We start from the raw sequence: 20,045 nt of genomic DNA, 5'->3' as shown, positions 1-20,045 counted from the left end.
TACCATGATCCACTGATATTATCCACCAACAGATCCTCTATCTTGAGTTTCCACAGCTCAAAACTATGACCATTAAATTTCTCAATCTCTATCTTTCCACTACTCGCCATCTTCTTTCACCACCAGAATCGATCTCGTAGATCTCCCTCTGAACAAGGTCTACCATAGGCCCAAGCGAAACCACTCAGCAACAAAGGCGTCCCCTTGAATCCAAAATAGCTCTGACACCAAATGTAGGTTTTAACCCCGTACAGAAATTACCTACATATGAATTCTAAAACACATAAAACAAATAATGTGAGAGCATAACACATAAAACACATATACATAGAGATTTTCCCCTCGATCCCAAAACTGGGACTACCAACTTGATTTTTCATTATGTTCCTTTCAATGTTACAATACATATTTATACATGTCAAAGCATCCAATACCATGGACCAAAAACCATCGCATCCAAAACCACGGACTAAAAACCATAGGTTGGTTTGCCCAACCTAATATAGGGTCCAGAAAAATTTCTCCCAGGGCGCTGCCCCAAACCCCGTAGAGGGGGGCTATTGGACCCCTCAAACCCCCCTGTGACCCCCCCTACTACACATTTGACGCAACGAAGGAGGGGCTTCGCCCCCCTGGTTCACTACATAGGTTAGTCGTGGAAAGAATATAACACAACCCAACATGTTGGTCATAGTTAGGGATAGTGAGGCCTTGTCATGGAGCTAGTTTTTCGCTTCCAAGTCTTGTTGTCATGTAAATTATGGATTCTAAAAGCTACAAGATTTTTTTGGAAGTGACCTAGATTTTGGGATTGAAAAGTTGCACAAATCCCAAAGTCACTACCACAGGACTAAGGATAAAAGTCCCCAGTCACACCCATACCTTCTTGTGGGAGCACCCGGAATCTCGTAGACGTACCCTTGTCCATATCAAGGGATTTTCTAGGGGTTTGACGCACTAAAAACATATTGGGACCCAAGGACTAGTCATGGGATGACTGGGAAGGCTTGTGGGAATCCTATAGCATCTATAAAAGGTCTATGCTGTCAGTTTCCGTTGAAACTACTTCCTTAAGGTCACCTAGGTAGTCAATTCTTGTCATAGTAGCCCCTCACCACATGTTTACCCCAAGTAAGCCAGTGAAGGTGTGTAGATATGAGAGGGGACGTCGTTATAGCTAGTGAGTCCAAAGATGATCCAAGTGGATATTGGTGGCCACCCACCTATTCCACTTGGGCCCCCACCATTGTTTCTTTCCCATTTTCTTAATTGTAGCACAACTCACTATTTTTGGCATTTTTTCGGCCCCTAAAATTCTAGAACTATTTTAAGGGACTAGAAGATGTTTTTAGGTAAAATGGTTAGACCAGAAATGTCATAAACCACTGCACTAGTTTTGTTTGATAGCAAAATGAAGATAGTATGCCAAAATTACGACCCCGAGAAGTTCATGTATCAATTCACCCAAATGAGGCCCACAATTTCGGCACTTCATCTCCTACATTAAGTTCTTGGATGTTTAGGGTTTTCCATTATTTCTCAATAATAAATAGGCCTTTGAGCCTCATTGTAACATAGTTTAAAGGCATGTATCCACCACATCTCCTTTCAGAGATAAGCTACCATCACCTAACCTAGTTTATTTTTATTTATGTGTGTAAGCATATTCTGTTTCTTTAATACTAACAACATGAAGTTTTGTTTCTGCTGCATCTTTTTGTATATGGGTATTTCTATATTTTTTTTTGTTCCTGCATAAGTCTGGATCAATGGTATCAGAGCAGTCTACTCTCTCTATTTTTCTTTGCATGTCAACAACAAGATCAGGGTAGAACTATTACAAGAGTTTCCTTGCAAAACCTAATGACCTCCCATGGTGGAAGAAAATAAAGATAAGGGAACAGGAGATCATTTCAGAATACTGCTTGAGAAGCCTATGAGTGACAAAGCAATGTGATGATGGACAACTTTTCCCAGATTTCAACGCCTCCCCATAGGGACCGCATCTTTATCCATCAACCGCTCTAGAGGCACCACTCCTTCTAAGGTACAAGTTAACTTTTATATTCCCATATTTTAGGGCGAGATAGATGCATACGCTCTAGATAAATGGTTAAATCTATTGGAAGGCTATTTTTTAGTCATGACTTTTCCAATCACAAAAATATTACCTTTTCACTTCTCAAAGTCGACCCATACATCAAGGACTAGTGGGAAACCTACTGTGAATAAAAGTAAAAGATGGAATCCTCACAATTTTCAGCCACACCCACTTGGAATTCTTTCCGAGACTCCATCAAGGAACAATATTTCCCTGTCGAGAGCTATGAAGATAAACACATAAAGTGGACCATGGTATAGCAAGGAAGGGACCAGGTTGTGTTGGAGTTTACAAATTCTTTCCATACCCTTCACACGAAGCTCAGTTTCAACGATTATGAGTGAAATTTGGTACTCAAGTACCACGACTGTCTACACAAGTACAACCAGGAGGAGATGGAGTTCCTGGACATCTCCTCACAAAATAAGCGAGACTTTGGATCTACGAATTTGAAGAAAGTTAAAGGTGTCCTCAAAACACAGATCAAAGGACAAAGCGAAGGCAGGGTGACCCTGGACAATTTGTCGAAGCTGCAAGCAAATAAAAACACCAAAAATACGAAGAAGGACATGGGAAAATGGCGTGATTTCCATAAGAGATCCACTCACAACACAAGTGAGTGTTGGGCCAAATAGGCACTTGTGGCTGAGCTGAAGGCTTCTAAATTAGGTACATGTTCTAACTCTAAGCCAGAACCTGACAAGGGGAATGACAAAGGGAAGCAAATAATTAATGCGGAGCTCAGTTCCATCGTGGCCACCACTAAGATCCAAAAGAATGAGCTTGAATATCTAGAGGAGGGGGAATGCCTCTTCTGCTCACAAATGTGGGTGAAGGGTTCTCCCTTGCAGTTTATAGTCGACAGTGGGAGCCAAAATAACCTCATTTCAATAGAGGTCATGAAGTGGTTGGGCCTACCAACTATAACACACCCATAGCCATACACCATTGGGTGGCTTCACCAAGGATGAGATCTCTGCATCAAATAGTATTCTTGCCTTCCCTACAGCATCAAGCCCTTCATGGATGAGGTATTATGCGACGTTGCTCCTCTTGAAGTTTGTGATGTATTATTAGCACAACCATACTTGTGGAAAGGGCATGTTGTATATCAGTCTAGACCTCACTTTATGATTATTACTTTGGACTTTAAGCTGTACAATATACTAGAGGTAGCCCTGCCTACCACCATATCTTTGATCACTACAAAGCAATGCAGTAAGATCATTTCCCAAACCAGGAAATTTGTTTCCCTAATGATTCACCCTCAGGGAAAGAAGAAGGTTGTGCCTATGACTTCTAGACAGAGCTTCTTCACACAACAGGAGCATATGTACAAGGTCATGGAGGAGTAGAGGGAAATTTTCACCTCAGCTACAGGGGTACCTCTACACTGTCAGGTCAAGCACTCCATCGATTTGACCCCCGGTGCGCCACTACCCAATGGACCAATTTATCGATGGTTTGTTATGGAGAACTATGAGATCAAGAGGAATATTTAGAAGTTGTTGCAGAAAGGGAAATTCAGGCCTATCTCATCAACCTATGGGAGCCCAATTGTATTGGTACAAAAGAAGGACGAGACCTGGAGAGTCTGTATTGACTATCTAGCATTGAGCAAGATCACTATCCAGAATAGGTACCCAATCCAAAAGATTGATGACCTTCTCAACGAGCTCAAGGGGGTGAAATATTTCACCAATATTGAATTGATGTCTAATTATTACCAAGTGCCCGTCGAACCCTCTGATGTGTGGAAGACTGCCTTCAAATCCAAGGAGGGAATTTTCAAATGGTTGTTCATGCCTTTCAGGTTGATGAATTCTCGTGCAACCTTCATGAGATTAATGGATGACATATAGAGACCCTACACCAATGCATTAGTGATGGTGTATTAAGATGACATCTTAATATTTAGCTAGATTTGGGAATAACATCTCCACCATATTCCACAGTTCCTTCAACCATGCGATAACACAAGCTATGTGACAATTTGGAGAAATTAACTTTTGGCATGACCCAGGTTCAATAGATAGGGTACATCATTGATTAGAAGGGCGTGCATGTGGACACAGCCAAGATACAAGTCATTCAGGATTGCCCAGTCCCAACCAGTCTAACAGAGCTCCACAACTTTCTGGGTCTTGCCAATTTCTATCACAGGTTCATGTTGGGGTTCTCTCATATCACTTGGCATTTAAGTCAAGTCACCAATGGTAGAGTGAAACAAAATCTCTTTTGGACCAAATCCCAACAGAAAGCATTTACCGAGTTGAAGCATCACCTTTGCTCTGGAGAAGTGCTCACATTACCAGACCTGTAGAAACCATTTCAAATCGAGACATATGCCTCCGACTATGTTATTGGTGCATTTATTACTCAACAGAGGCATCTAGTGGCATCCCACATATGAAAATGAAATGTATTCCATTGTGCAGGCCTGTTAACAATGGAAGAATTACATTTTAGGGAAGGAAACAGTCATCCACATAGACCATTGACCCGTTCAGTTCATACAGACACAAGGGAACTTCATAACGATCGCCATCAGAAATGGTTCACATACCTACAACAGTTCAATTTTAATATTAAGTACAATAAGGGAAGCACCAAAAATGTTGCAGACTACCTCAGTTGACCACCGGTCATGGCGTTTACCACTGAAATCGACTCTTGTGGGCACGAGACTGTGGGGTGCCCACATCTTTGCAAGAGTGATCCATAATTTGATAGCACATGCCAGACACTCCTAGAAGCTAAGAAAGTTCCAAATTCTCACCTCCATGATGCATTGTTATGCCACCTGGGACACATCTGTGTTCCTTCAAGCAAGCATCAAAATATTATTTGGGAGGTGCGCTACAGGCATGTCGTTGGACATTTCGCGGTAGAGAAAATAGTGGCAATGCTACAGAAGTATTTATATTGGCCGAACATTTGACAGGATGTTGGGAAGTACATATGATATTTCACTATGTACGACATTGCCAAATTGAACATCAAGAAGAAAGGCTTATATACTCCTCTTCCTCCTTCAAATCGACCTTGGGAATCCATCTCCATGGATTACATGTTGGGCCTTCCTTATACTAAGCATGGAAACAACTGCATTTTCATGGTCGTCTCCAGATTATCTAAGATGGCCATTCTTAAAGCCTACAAGAAGAGTATCACAGCAGAAGCCATTGTTAAGCTCTTCTTTCAACATCTGTGGCTACATTCTAGATTTGCATGGTCCATTATCTTAGATCGAGACAACAGGTTCCTAACTACATTTTGGTCAAGTCTCTGGTCGATGTTTAAGACTAAGCTCACTAAGTCCATGGCTTCCAACCCCCAAATTGATGGCCAAACAGAGGTCATCAACAGGATGACCGTACACATTATTTGTATGTACAACTCAAAGCATCCATGCACATGAGATGAAAGCCTCCCCTATGTCCAAAAAAGCTACAACAAAGCTCTCCATAGTTGATCTAGTCACAACCCCTTTTATGTGGGATCGTGATTCCAGCCCCCATGTCCCATTTATGTTGTCATATAATTTTCAACTACTCCGTAAGATTGGCATCATGTCCAGTCTAAAGATGACAGGGCTAACAACTTCATTGAGCGCATTCAGCACATCTGCTAGTAGGTCCATGACATATTGGATAGAGACAATACTAAGTACAAGCAGTGTCATGATCAACATCTGATGCCACATAAGTTCTAGGTGGGCGATAAAGTTTGGTTACATTTGTAGAAGGAGCGCCTCACTGGACCCCACCGAAAGCTTTTCCCACTCTGATATGGCCTTAAAACGTTCATAAGGCTAGAGGGAACAATGATTTGGAGCTCAACATTTCACCATTCCTTGGCTTGCACATAGTGTTCAATGTGGACCGCCTTCGACCACTCTTTCCACCATTACTCGACACATCAAACATTACATAACAAATCACACCGATAGAGTTAGACCTATACTACATGTAATATGCCACAATGAATTGGATCATGGACATTCAGATCAAGAACACTCTCCAGCAGAAGATCCAACTGTATCAAGTTGCCAAAGATGGCCAACTCCTACACCAACGCAAGTGGCTCACTAGGGACAAAGTTCAGTAGAAGTTGCCCAATCTCATGGAGGCACTCAATGCAATGGGGACCATTGATTCCTAAGAAGGGAGGACTAATATAGGTGGATATTAGTGTCCACCCACCTATTCCACTTGGTCCCCAACCATTGCTTCTTTTCCATTTCCTTAATTGTAGCACAACTTACCATTTTTGGGAAAATTTTCATGTCCCAAACTTCTGAAGAAGTTTTGAGGGACTAAAATATGTTTTTAAGGTAAACGTAGACACTAGAAATATCCCAATCTAGTTCACTCATTTATTTTCAGCCTCCCCTTCAAGATCTTGGAAACGAGGTATTATGATAGCTAAGAGGATATTGTATGCCAAAGTTACGACCTAGGGAAGTTGATGTACCAATTTACCCAAACAAGGTCCACAGTTTTGGGGCTTCATCTCCTAGGGTTAGGTTTTTGGATGTTTAGGGTTTTCCATTGTTTCTCAATAACAAATAGGCTTTTGAGCCTCATTTTAACATAGTTAAGAGGCATCTAGCGACCACATCTCTTCTCAGAGATAAACTACCATCGGCCGAGCTAGTTTATTTTATTTTAGTTCTTTGATATTAATGAAATGAGGTTTTATTTCTATTGCATCTCTGTGTGCATGGCTATTTCTGTATTTTTTTGTGTTCTTACATAAGTCTGGATTGGTGGTACCATAGTGGTCTTCTCTTTCTCTTTTTATCTTTGCATAATCCTAACGAGGTTAGGGTAGGAGTAAGGGCCCAATATGGTTTAACCTTTGCAAGAACAACCTCGTAAAACTTGATGACCTCCCATGGAAAAACAAAAGAAATTTGAGGGGGCAGGAGATCCTTTCAAAATATTTCTCAAGGAATCCATTGAGCGAAAAAGAAACACAATGATGCATAGTTGTTGTCTTAAGGGGGCCTAACCCAGGTTTAGAGTTATTCGCGCCAACCAACAAAACCTAATTGTTGGCCATTTCAGCAACAACATGCGTAGTGCTGGCTATAGTCTCACCTAAAGTAGTATTGGGGGATTCTAGAACCAAGTTTTTGCATCCAGAGGCCTGTGTGATGGTTTCTGAAGGTTCTTATGGCTTTCGCACCGATCTACTTCTTTTGACTGTCAACTACAGTAAATTTATTCCAATTGCTTCCAAATCTTTGTGAAGGTCTTAAATTGTTATTAACATGCATAAAATATACATATCCACTACTTTTGCATAATAAACAAGCATTAATTCACATAAGTCATAACAAATTGTGGATATATACAAACTTAATTGAAACAATAAACAAGGCACAAATGCACAGATTCGGCCCAAAACAATATTTATTAAGTATAATCATTCAAATACAGGCTTCTTATCCTACGCATTGAGCTACAGGGGCCCACACACTCAGCTGTGGAATTACCAAGGTCTCCACGCACTCAATTGTAAGAGCCTTCCCCTTTTGCCTAAGTACAGGAAGCAAACATTTCCTTCCTTAGCCCGTTTCCCTTACAATGGTTCTTCTCAAAAAGTTCAAGTTATCTTCTAAGACTCGCTATGACTCAACTACTTATAGCATTTTCTTTACAATAATATGGTCCATGCACCATGGGCAGGTCTCAAAATAGCTCTATCACCTACCCACCAAAGGGAATAATCCCCTTTTATTATACTTATCTTCACACTCTGCTTCCACATTTCAAGGAGAATTTACATTCTTTAAGAAAAACTATTACAAAAATTGACTAATTGACAAAAATTGACCCTAGGTACCCCATCCCAACAGGCCCCCAAAACAAATATGGTGACTCACCGTCGACTCACTCAACTAGCTTCTCTGCTTTTTGGAGGAGGTCACTGTACTCGAACTTCAATACTTCAAGGTCGGTTGTGCTTTGCATTGCGACCTGTTGCACTTCTTCGACCAACTTCTTTGTGGTTGGCCCCTCCATCATGAGGCACATGGTCCTTTATGTCTGTGGGAAAGTCTTTAGCTTCTCTTGGATAGGCAGATTAATATGGCTCACTTCCTCTATGCATAGCTAAATCTAAGCCTTCAAAACTGCTTCTTTGTGATGCAACACCTCAACATGTGCCTGCAGAAGCTTCCCTTCAGGTAAGTGCGCGAAGCACTAGACTGGCACAAAAGTGTGCGTAGTCACCCTGATCTCACCAGCTTTCTGTTGTGCCTCTCTAATCTCTGTACTGAGTCGCTGCAAGTTTGAGTCCTCCTACAAAGTGGTCCATAGCTCCATTTCATTTTCAAAAAGACCATTACAGCCTAATACTGCATTATCCAAAGTAGACATGTGTTCTTTGATGGTTGTGTAGCGCTCCTCCTGATCTCTCGCGAAGTAGTTGACTGCAGTTTCAATTGTAGTTTTGAGATCTTCTTCTGAAATTCAAAAGTAACTTGGCCTACCTCATCCTTCGATTGTTGCACTGTACTGGCCAATTTCTAAATCTTTGTTGAAGCTATCGCATCCTTTGGAATGTGTAGTTCTAGTACTGAATTACACGCTTATGTAATTGCTACTTCGAGGCTTTGGCTTCACACTGCTAGCTCTTATTTTCCCTCAAGATCTTGATCCTTTTCGATGAAGATATGCTCATTGTTCATTTTGACTTCAATAATTACTGATAGTGCGCACTGCTCGCTGATCCAAATCTCATCTAAGACCACCTGATGAAGCGCGCGGAGGGTCTAAAGTGGTAGCAGGGCTAAATTCACACCCACGCCTTTGATCTTTCCAAGAAAGGTGTTATCTTCCTCTAACTTTGTGCATAATTTTCCTTCTGAAAAGGGAATGACTCTGAGCTTCAGAGTCTATTTTGTTTCTATTACGCTCTCACTCGCTTGTTGCAGGCTCACTTGGCCCATGCTCACTTATTACTAAATTGTCTATATTTGTAGCTTGTGCAAATATTTATGTACGCTTCCTAGTGATTATTGGGTCTGTTTCTCGAACTACTGCCATAATTCCATTGTTGTATCTCTGACCTTATCCCCAATCTCATCAAGGTCCCCCTCTGTGAGGACCATTGCATCAATGCATGCTTGCTTGTTTGATTTGTGCTTTTTCCTTGGTCTGGTAGTGGTCTCCTTTTAGCACTTTGACACCCTAAAGGGAGTTCTCTACGCATCACCCCCACCTCCTTTGTGCTCAGACCATTCCTACTCTTCAGTATGCTAGGAAGTCGACTCCTCGACTTCTATTGTGGCCTCTTTCACAATGCACTCTTTTTCGGTACCTTCCTTAGTAGCAGCTGCTTTAGCAACAATTTCTTTCTCCTTCTAATCGACCAATTCCTACGCTACTTCTTGTGTTGTGTCTTTCTGTTTCTGTGTAGCTATTGTCTGCGCAGAGGAACTGCCACTGCCTTTGCTAGTACCTCTGCCAAGATCTGTGGGTTTTTTCCACTCCCTTGGCCATGTCCCCACAATCTCTCATACATTAGCCTCTATAATTAGGTATGGTAGCTTGTGCAATATCTTCTTAGGATCTCGCCTCACCCAGATGTATAGATTATGAAAATTAGACTTAAATTCTACGTAGGCTCGCAACTACTCAAACAAGGTTAGAGACAACCTTAGCCTCTTACTGATCACCATGTGAAGGTCCATATTGACCAATATCGAGAAGATGTTTTCTTTCCTGACCCTCTCCGGGTCCTTCATCACCCACAACGAAGCAAACTTCGCTACCTCCGGTAAATCTTCATCTTGTGGAGGGAACTAACTATCCTCCAAAAGTTGCCATGCCATGAGTACAATCAACAATAGGATCCAGGCATAGTTAAATACCTTGCCGTCATCTTGTACTTTGTGGAACTTTGCTAATAACTCCTTGCAGAGGTATTGCACCGAGTTGTACTGCACCCCATTTGTGCATTGTGCAGCCAATAAAATTACTGGCACCGAAACCTTGTCTGCATGGAATTTTCACATGACCTTCTCATCCAAAAGCTGACCAGAAAAATGCATCACTTGGTCTGTAATAGAGAGGATAGAGTATTCACACGACTTCTTGACCAATCCAAACTCATTTTCCATTTTGTCTGCAAGTTCATTCTCCTTGGTTTTTCATCCAAACTCCTTGGCTGGATCCGCCCCTTTATAGGTAAATTTCGTAATTCTTTGGATCAACATGTTTGTTATGGCGATGTGTTCTCCTAACCTCAAACACCCATCATGCACAAGTGCGAGCAATTGGTGTGCACATACAATTTACATAACTAACTTGTTAAAGTGTGACACACAACATACATAGCAATCCGGCCTGCTCAACCCCTTTTACCCTTTCCATTGGTTCTAGCTTTGTGACCCCAGTCTCCTCATAGTGAATCTTGTTCATGTACTTATTAGTGGCCAAATGAGTAGTTTTTTCCTGATCGACTAGACCCCAATCCTCCATTTTTAACACCGGGATATGCGCTAAGAATGCACCTTCAAATACCACTTCTTCCGGCAATATCGACATAGAGATCATGAATTTTTCATTATTGGCATCCTTTGGAACCTTTGCTTTCCATTTTCATGGAGGGATATACTCCAGGAGCCTAGTGAGAGGATCTCCCTCATCATCATCCACCTATTCAACTCTTTAGCGGAGTTCTCCTTCATCCAAATCTATGGGTTGATGGTGCTGCTTGGACTTCTTCATTTCTCATTTTTGACTAACCTCTTTTAGAATCTTCCTCGGTGACTACCTCACCTGTATAGCTTGGGGTTTGTTCTGCTTTTCTTTAGCAGCAGATGGCATTAGCCTAGGCGACCTCAGTGTTGTAGGAACAAATTGCGTAGCTTCCATTGACACAATTTCCAGGGCTTCGGCTTGAGAGACAGACGCATCATAACTTACTAGTTCAATAGATATTTGTTCAAGGATAATATTCTTGTTCCACTTAGGCAGTCTAGCAAATACCAGGCTTGAAAGAAAATCCTCAAAAATTTGTATTCATAGAGTGAAAAGAAGACGGCTCATACGCGATTTTTAGAAGGAAAAGTGTTCTACAGAAGAACAACATGCCATATTTATAAGAGATTTAAAATTCAAATCCGATCGTTCCCTCCATTTTCTGATCATAAATGCATCTTTGCCAGTAGATCTCCAAATATTTTTGCCATACATGTCGCCTACCCGCTCCTCCTAACAGGATTTTCATTATCCACTCATGACCAGTGTGTTCAACAGTTACTTTTGGACCCGTCTACATGGCACCAACCCCCATGGTGAAGCTCGTCCATCAAAACTTCTTCTGTCATAGCTTCTTCTATCACAAATTCTTCTATTGTACCCCTTGTGTCCGTTGCGCAACCCCCTTACTATGGTTTCCTTTTCTTCGAGCAGTGTAGTATATAGTCTTGCTCTCCCTTGCACTTGCCTAGAGTGTTCATATTGTCCTACTTCCATGTAGTCGTTGAGCAGGGGCAGGATCCCCTGTATACAACTTCAACCAACTTCCATTCACCCTTCTAGGGAAAAATTCACCATTCATCTTCGAGATCTGAACTTCGCCAACATTTGTAATTTCCTTGATAATATAGGGCCCAGCTAGTGCATTTGGAACTTGCTAGGAAACTTTGTGAAATTACTATCATAGAGAAAAACCAAATTGTTCACCTTGAAAGTGTGCAACTTAATATGCTTATCATGTCAGGCCTTCTCACATTCCTTTTGCACTTGCTGGTGAGATCCTACAAGAAAATGGCCTTCTTCCAACTCCATCAACTATGCAAGTCGTTTATCCAAGCTCTCGAAATCTGTCATCTTTGTCAAAGCCTCAATGTGCAGGCTTGGAAAAATATATTCCATGGGTATCACCACCTCAATCTCATAAACCAACCTAAACGAAGTTTGTCCTGTCAACTTCTTGAACATCATCCTATATGCCCATAGGAACGTTGGGATACGTACATCCCAATCAATTCTCTTTGTGTTACAAACCTTTGTCAATGCATTCTCCAAATCTTATTGAACGCTTGCACTATACCATTGGCTTGGGGATGATAGGGTGTATTGTTTTGATGGTAAACCTACAATTCTTCGAGAATCGTACTGATTGTTTCATTTAGGAGATGTGTAACCTTATCACTCATCAATATCTTAGCACACCCAAACCACGTTAAGACATATTCAAACAGGAACTTTGCAACTTTAGTAGTAGTACAATCCTTCACCGACTATGCTTATACCCATCTGGTTAACTACCCTGTCACAGTAATGATGTACCACAGACTTGTCTTCCTTCCTAGTGGTTGTATCAGACATATAAATTTAATTTCCCATTTTTCAAATACTTGTAACGAAACCTGAGGATTTAAGGGAAATTCGCCTCTTCGTGAAGGATTTCCCATCCTTTGACAAGCATCGCATGCTTTAAAATATGCCTTAAAATATTTATGCATTGTCGGCCACCATAACCCTGCACATAAAATCTTCTTCTCAGTGGCTCTACCTTCATAGTGTCCTCCTACAACTCATCCACGTGCCTTAATGAGGATACTAGCATGTTCAAACTCTAGAACATATCAACACAATATTTCATCTGTTCCCATATTATACAAATGTCCTGCTATAACAGAAAAACCATCTGCACTGACCACTAATTCCTTTTTTGTTGACTAGAATAGCCTTCCGAGGCTATACCCATAGTCAAAACTAAATGATATTATCAAAGTGGTCATCCGCAATGTGCACGACAAAGAGTTACGCATCCATCAATCCTTCTTCCAAATTTCTTGGTTCTTCACTTGTCTCGATTCAGCTTAGGTGATCCAGTGTTGTGTTCAACCTTCGAGGCTTCACTATTACTTCAAATTCATACTCCTGTAACAGCAACAACCACCTACAGATCTTCCCCCCCAATACATGCTTTTTGACTAGATACTTGAGAGGGGAGTGATCTATGTACATTTTGAAATGTGCACCTAACAAATAATGTCAAAACTTTTGTAGTGCGTAGATCATCACCAGCCCTTCGTGCTCTGTAGTGGAATAATTCTTTTTGACTTTTGACAATTTCATACTTGTGAATGCTATTGGATGATCAATATCACCTTCACCTGACTGGGTCAATACCACAATCAATGCAATACATGAGGCATCTACATGCACATGGAACTCTTTCTTCCAATCTGGAAATACTAAGATGGGTGTAGTCACCATGTTTTCCTTTAACACATCAAGACTCTGTTGACACTCCTCATCCCAACAAAAACTCACATCCTTCTTTAATAGTTTCTCCATCAAGGTGGTTATCTAGGCATAAGACTTGATAAAATTCCTATAGTACCCTATGTGGCCCAACATTACGTGCAGTTCCTTAAGATTCTTGGGAGCTTCTAAATCCACAATCACTACTATCTTCGTAGGGTCCACCATCAATTGCTGCTTGGATACTACATGGCCTAGAAAAATTCCAAAAGGTACACAAAATATCCACGATCAACACGATCTTCATGTTCAACACGATCTAGTATCTGTGACATATATCCAGCATGAGGCATAGACTTGCAACATGGCACTTCACCAATTCGAGCATAGTCCAATCATAAAAATATACCTCCAAGAATTTACAAATAAAATCCTTAAGAGTTGTGAATACTACCCCAAAGAATATTGTGGGCGCATTCTTTAGCCCGAATGGAATTACTTTATATTGAAAGAAACCCAACTCTATTGCGAATGTTGTCTTTTTGCAATCCTCCGACGTGATATTTATTTGATGGTATCCTGAGAATCCATCATTCGAATATGCCTCCTGGCCGCCAACATTCACCAAGAGTTCATCTGTAAATGGTGTTGGAAACAAATCATGAATGCATGCATCATCAATATTTCTGAGATCTACACATATCCTAATTTCTCCTTGCTATTTCTTTTCCTGGACAACCATTGGGCTCACCCACTCGCATTCTTCTACTAGCTCAAAAATGTTGGCTTCTAGCATTTTTTCTAGTTCTTTGTGAACCTTTTCTTTATACTTCAGATTGAGCTGATAAGGTCTCTCGTTTATGGGTTTCATTTCAGGTTTCAAAGTAATTTTCATTATGCCCAAATATCCTACAATACCCTTCAGATCTGAGAACTTTGTTGGGGATAGGTCTTGGTATTCGCACAGTAGTTCGGCCACCTTATCGACATATCTTCGTCCCAATAGTTTCCTATCTTTGCGAACCTAGGCTCCACATCATATTCAATATCTACTTGCTGGGTTTTTAGTGGCTTTATTACATCAAGGTTCTTTCTCTTAGGTACTTCAACCTTGCCCTAAGCTTTCGTTTCTGGAATATTAATATTCCGTGAATCCTCCTCTTCTTCTTTGGTCGTCACATTGTAACACTCTAGCACATGGTGCAGTTGGGTATTCCAATGCGGCTGAGTCCACTTTGTCAACTCCTTAGGTGTTCTGAGGATAACAGCTTTTATCTCCTAGAGTGCTTCATCAATGCACTCAAGCATGTCCTCAACGCTAAAGGTTAATAAGAAACTCTCCTGTAGAATATCCCGTTTAGCTGTTTTATGGCGCAGCTCTGTTTCTAGGTACCAATTCATAGGGATAGTATCTAAGGTATGGCAGAAAACATGTACCCACTCTAGTTGAGGTACTTCAACCCAAGCTTTCATCCACTATGCCAGGTGTTCATGTGGGTCATCATTTCTGCTATATTTCTCAACATCTAGGTATTAATGTATCCAAGCCTTAGATTCATCATTCACTTGTATTACTTCCAGCCAGTGAAGCTTTCCTGATGTGCACCCCACCAATAGGCAGGTGTACCATGTAGTACCTATTCAAGTACCTGGAAAAAATGTTCCTCGGATGCCTCCCTTTCAAACTCATCCAAAAAAATATTAACGTCATTTAAGCCATAATAATGCATAAGTTTCCTTACCTCCGTAGATACGCACCACAATGATTTTGTCATCATATTGCAATGTAGCCTAGAGACCTCATGCAACCTATTCTACCAGTGTTCGAGCTCTTCATATGAGTCGGACGTATAGGAGTTGTCTTTATCCCATGTAATTTGTCCATTGGCTATAGGATTAGTCCAATATTCATCTCGGAATGTGATCTTATATATCTTTTCTAGATCATCATCATCCTCCATAAAGTCACGAAGAGGTTGAGTATAGTGCACTCCCTCAACAAGGTCTATTGGTACAATAACCTTGAGTGCCTTCCTCTCAAATGTCATCTTCTGCTTCTTCAGATTAATCACCACATCCATGTCAAAGGCCCAATCAATTCCTAGTAGTGGAGGGTAAGGATTGTTGTCATCCACGATTTCAATTACTTCAAAATCAGCCAAGGCATTTTCTCCTTCAGTGTTTACTGTTACGCCATACAAGCTCCCCATAGGAATAATATTATGTTGATTAGCCATGCACAACTGAATAGGAGACCCACAAGAGACCATTTTAGTGCAAGTTTCCCCTTCCTTTGCTACATCTGTTTAGGCAGTACATTTTCATCAAACCCAAGATCCAATATTAACTAGTTCATTTCATATTCTCTAATCTGTCGGTCAGCCTCATCTCCTGCCCTGTTCGCTTCTTATGCTTACCTAGTTTCCTCACATCGTGTTGTTTTGAAGGAACCTTAATCTTATCCATACAATTATCTATCATTTCTTAGAGCCCTTCTACTTCCTTATGATCTCTCAGTAGCTTCATACAAGTTTTCAAAAAAGTGGCTAGCAGCAAAGGATCCACAACTTATGCTTCATTGTTCCCAACTGATTTCTCTTGACTCCCGAACGTATAAGCTTCAGAGAAATTACTTTTGGCCTCAATAAAAGTATCTTTGGCCTGATTGAGGTCAAAGCTGACTTCCTTCTCAGCAGCCTTGCGCACCCATCCCTTGGTTTCTGGCTGCTTTCCCTTATCTTCAGCTATGGCCATACCACTACGCATTCTGATATTGACACTATGATCTTCTTTGCAAGGATTTCTACTCTACCCTTATCATCTGGATATTTTTCATAGGCTGCTAGCTCTATGTCTTCTTTTCTTGCATATTTTCTATAAGTATCGGGCAATCTTTTATCACATGGTCGAACTGTCTCCAATATTGACAATATGGATGTGTTGGGTTCGGATAGTCACATGCAAAATGTCTAGCTTCACCATAGTTATAACAAATATCCTTTCCACAACCTTTTCAATGACCTCCTCCTCTTCCTCTTCCGTGGCCTTGGAATCCTCTACACGCTGCAGCTACTCTCTAATCCTGATGCCACTTTTTTGCCTGCATTCGATAGGTAGTGGTTCTCTCCATCACTAATCCCGCTTACCACTTGTTGTATCTCCTTAAACATTGTAATAGATTGTGCCTAATATTTATGCTTCCTAAACTCAATGTTTAATGCTTGTTGAGTCTCTTCCAAAGTCACACCAGGTTTGTCTTAACAGTATTTGATATACCAAGTCAGCGCCCTATCTTGCGGCTTTGTGACCAACTGTTCTTTCTTTAGATTATCATCAGTGATCTGCTGCACTATCCATGCATCATTTCTAACAAACAATAATTGTGCAGAGCCTTCACTCGCTACCCATTTAAAGATCGACATCTTAATTTTGTTTTCCATGTTGAATCATGGAGGTGGAGGTGGAAGTGGAGGTGAAGGTATAGGTTTATGCAGTGGAGGTGGAGTGGCCAAATGAGGTATCCATGGTATACCCTGACTTACCCACTGTAGTGAACTTCAGAGTGTATTTAAAAATGTTCCTTCATCGTTGCTTGAAGAGGATCCCAATAGTGGACTATATTCAGAGTTTGATTCTCCGTTCCTTATGAAAGAGTTTTCCTCTTCATGTAGTCCCAAACATCAAGGTAATGGAATAACCCTTTTTTCATAGAACAACATCTTAATCCAAGTCTTTAGGTATTTTAAATACTTACCCCACAGTCCCTTGAAGAACTTGTGCTCTACTTCACTATAACTAATGGACATATCAATATCAACCTCAGTGTCAAATCATCCTATGATACGATCAATCTAGTGATCAACAACCCACATAGTGTTATTTTCTAAAGCTTCCAGGAACCTCACTAGTTCTAGCGTCCACACAATAGGACCATTAAGTTTCCACGTACCCTGATTTTATGCTAATCTAGATAGCCACTCATGCAATTCACAAGGGAAGAAACAAAAAAAAAATTGGTTTCGTCTGAGTATAGTTATCTATTCAACCATTGTTCCTTAGACAACCATGAATTTCTATTCTCCTAAGATGTGAACATGTGTTCCTTCCGATTGATCCACATATCAATTTATTTCTTAGTAGGAAACCATGTATTCAACATCACACATTCCTCACATTGACCCCGGTCCCAACAATAGAACCATTTGTTGGCTTAAGGGGGGCTAACCTAGGTTCAGAGTTATTCGCGCCAACCAACAAAGCCATAATTGTCAGCCCTTTCGGAAAAATCTTGCATAGCGCAGTTTATAGTCTCACCCAAAATAGTGTTGGAGGATGATAGAACTAGGTTTCTACATCCAGAGGCCTGTGTGATGGTTTCCTAAGGTTATTATAGCTTTCGCATAGATCTATTCCTTCCAACTATCAATTACTATAAATCTATTCCAACAGCTTCCAACCCTTGGTGAAGGTATTAAATTGTTATTAACATGCATAAAAGATACAGATCCACTTCTTTCGCGTAATAAACAATCTCTAATTTACATAATTCATAACAAATCATGGAGAAATACAAACTTAACTGAAAAAATAAACAAGGCACATATGCATAGATTCGGCTCAAAAAAGTCTTTATTGAGAATAATCATTCAGATACAGACTTCTTCTCCCTGTGCACCCAACTGTAGGGGCTCACGCACTCAATTTCAGGAGCCTTCTCCTTCCAACTAGGTATAGGAAGCAAACCTTTCTTGCCTTAGCACCTTGCCCTTACAATAATTCTTCTCGAAATGTTCAAGTTTTCTTCTAAGACACAACATGATTCAACTACTTATAGCATTTTATTTACAATACCATGGTCCACGGACCATGGGCGGCTCTCAAAACAACTCTATCACGTACCCACCTACGGGACTAAAGCCCCTTTTATTCTACTTAGCTTCGCATTCCACTTCCACATTTCACAGAAAATTTACTTTCTTTAATGAAAACTATTACAAAAATTGATTTAACTGACAAAAATTGACCCAGGGACCCCATCCCAACAATAACTTTGCCTAGATCCTTTGAAGGCTACCCACAGGTGACTCATCTTCATCCAATAGCCACCTTGGAGACACCATTCCTTTTAAGGTACAAGTTAACACTGATATTCTGGTACTTGAGGGCCAAATAGATGTATGCGCCATAGATAAATGGTTAAATATGTTGGAAAATTATTTTTCAGTTCATGAGTTTTCCAATCAGGAAAAGATTAGTTTTGCACTTCTCAAAGTTGCCCCACACGTCAGGGACTGGTGGGAAACCTACTGTAAACAAAAGGATGGGAAGGAATCCTCACAGTTTTCACCCCTACCCACTTGGAATTCTTTCTGAGATGCCATCAAGGAACAATATTACCCTGTCGATAGCTATGAAGATAAATACATAAAGTGGACCATGCTACAACAGGGAATGGATTAAGGTGTGCCATAGTTTAAAAATGTTTTCCATACCCTTCACATGAAACTAGGTATGAATGATTATGAGTGACACTTGGTACTCAAGTACTGTGACCATATACACAAGTACATCCACGATGAGATGGAGTTCCTATAAATCTCCTTACTCAACATGGCATACCAATATGTTGTCAAGATTGAGCATAAGTTTAAACAAAAGAAGTGAGACTTTAGATATGTGAATGTGAAGCAAGGAAAATGGGACCCTAAACAATAGAGGAAAGGACTAAGCCAATTCAGGGTGACGCAGCCCAACCCACTGAAGCTGCAAGAATAGAAAAACACCATGAAGACAAGGAAGGACATGAGAAAATGGTGTGAGTTCAATAAGAGCTCCACTCACAACACAAGTGAGTGTTGGGTTAAGAAGTCACTAGTGGCCAAGCTAAAGGCTTCCAAATCAGACCCATGTTTTGACTTTGAATTAGAGCCTAGTCCCACCATGGCCACTAGTAAGATCCAAAAGAGTGAGCCTGAAGATCCAGAGGAGGGCGAACACCTCTTCCACTCACAAAAGTGGGTGAAGGGTTCTTCACTATAGTTCATTGTCGACACAAGGAGCCAAAAGAACCTCGATTTAGTAGATGTTCTAAAGTCATTAGGTCTACTGACTATAGTGCATCTGCATCCATACACCATCAGGTGGCTTCACCAAGGATGAAATCCCCACATCATCAAGAATTGTCGCCTTCCCTACAACATCAAGCCCTTCACGGATGAGGTATTATGTGTTGTTGCTCCTCTTGAAGATTGTGATGTATGATTAGGACAACCATACTTGTAGAAGAACCATGTTTTATATGATTCTAGACCTCGCTATGTGATTATTACTTTGAAGAATAAGTTGTACAGGATACCATAGGTAACCCCGCCTACTGTCATATATTTGATCACTGCAAAGAAATGTAGTAAGATCATTTCCCAGACCAGGAAATTTGTTTCAATTTTAATTAACCCTCGGGGCAAGAAGAAGGTTGTGCCCATGACTTCCATACAAGGCTGCTCTATAAAACCGTAGAATATGGACAAGGTTGTGGAGGAGTACATTGACATTTTTTCCTCACCTACAAGGGTACCTCTTTGTTGTCAAGTCAATCACTCCATCAATATTACCCTGGGCTCACCACTATCCAATGGACTGATGTATCAATGCTCTATTCTAGAGAACAATGAGATCAAGAGGAATATTTAGGAGTTTTTTCAAAAATG

The sequence above is a fragment of the Pinus tabuliformis genome, chromosome 9, assembly GCF_031772625.1.
Source record: "Pinus tabuliformis cultivar Carrire ecotype Pingquan chromosome 9, CPIR1, whole genome shotgun sequence".
Taxonomy (NCBI): Eukaryota; Viridiplantae; Streptophyta; class Pinopsida; order Pinales; family Pinaceae; genus Pinus; species Pinus tabuliformis.
The sequence above is the reverse complement of the archived record's forward strand: the minus strand, read 5'-3'. Positions refer to the sequence as shown.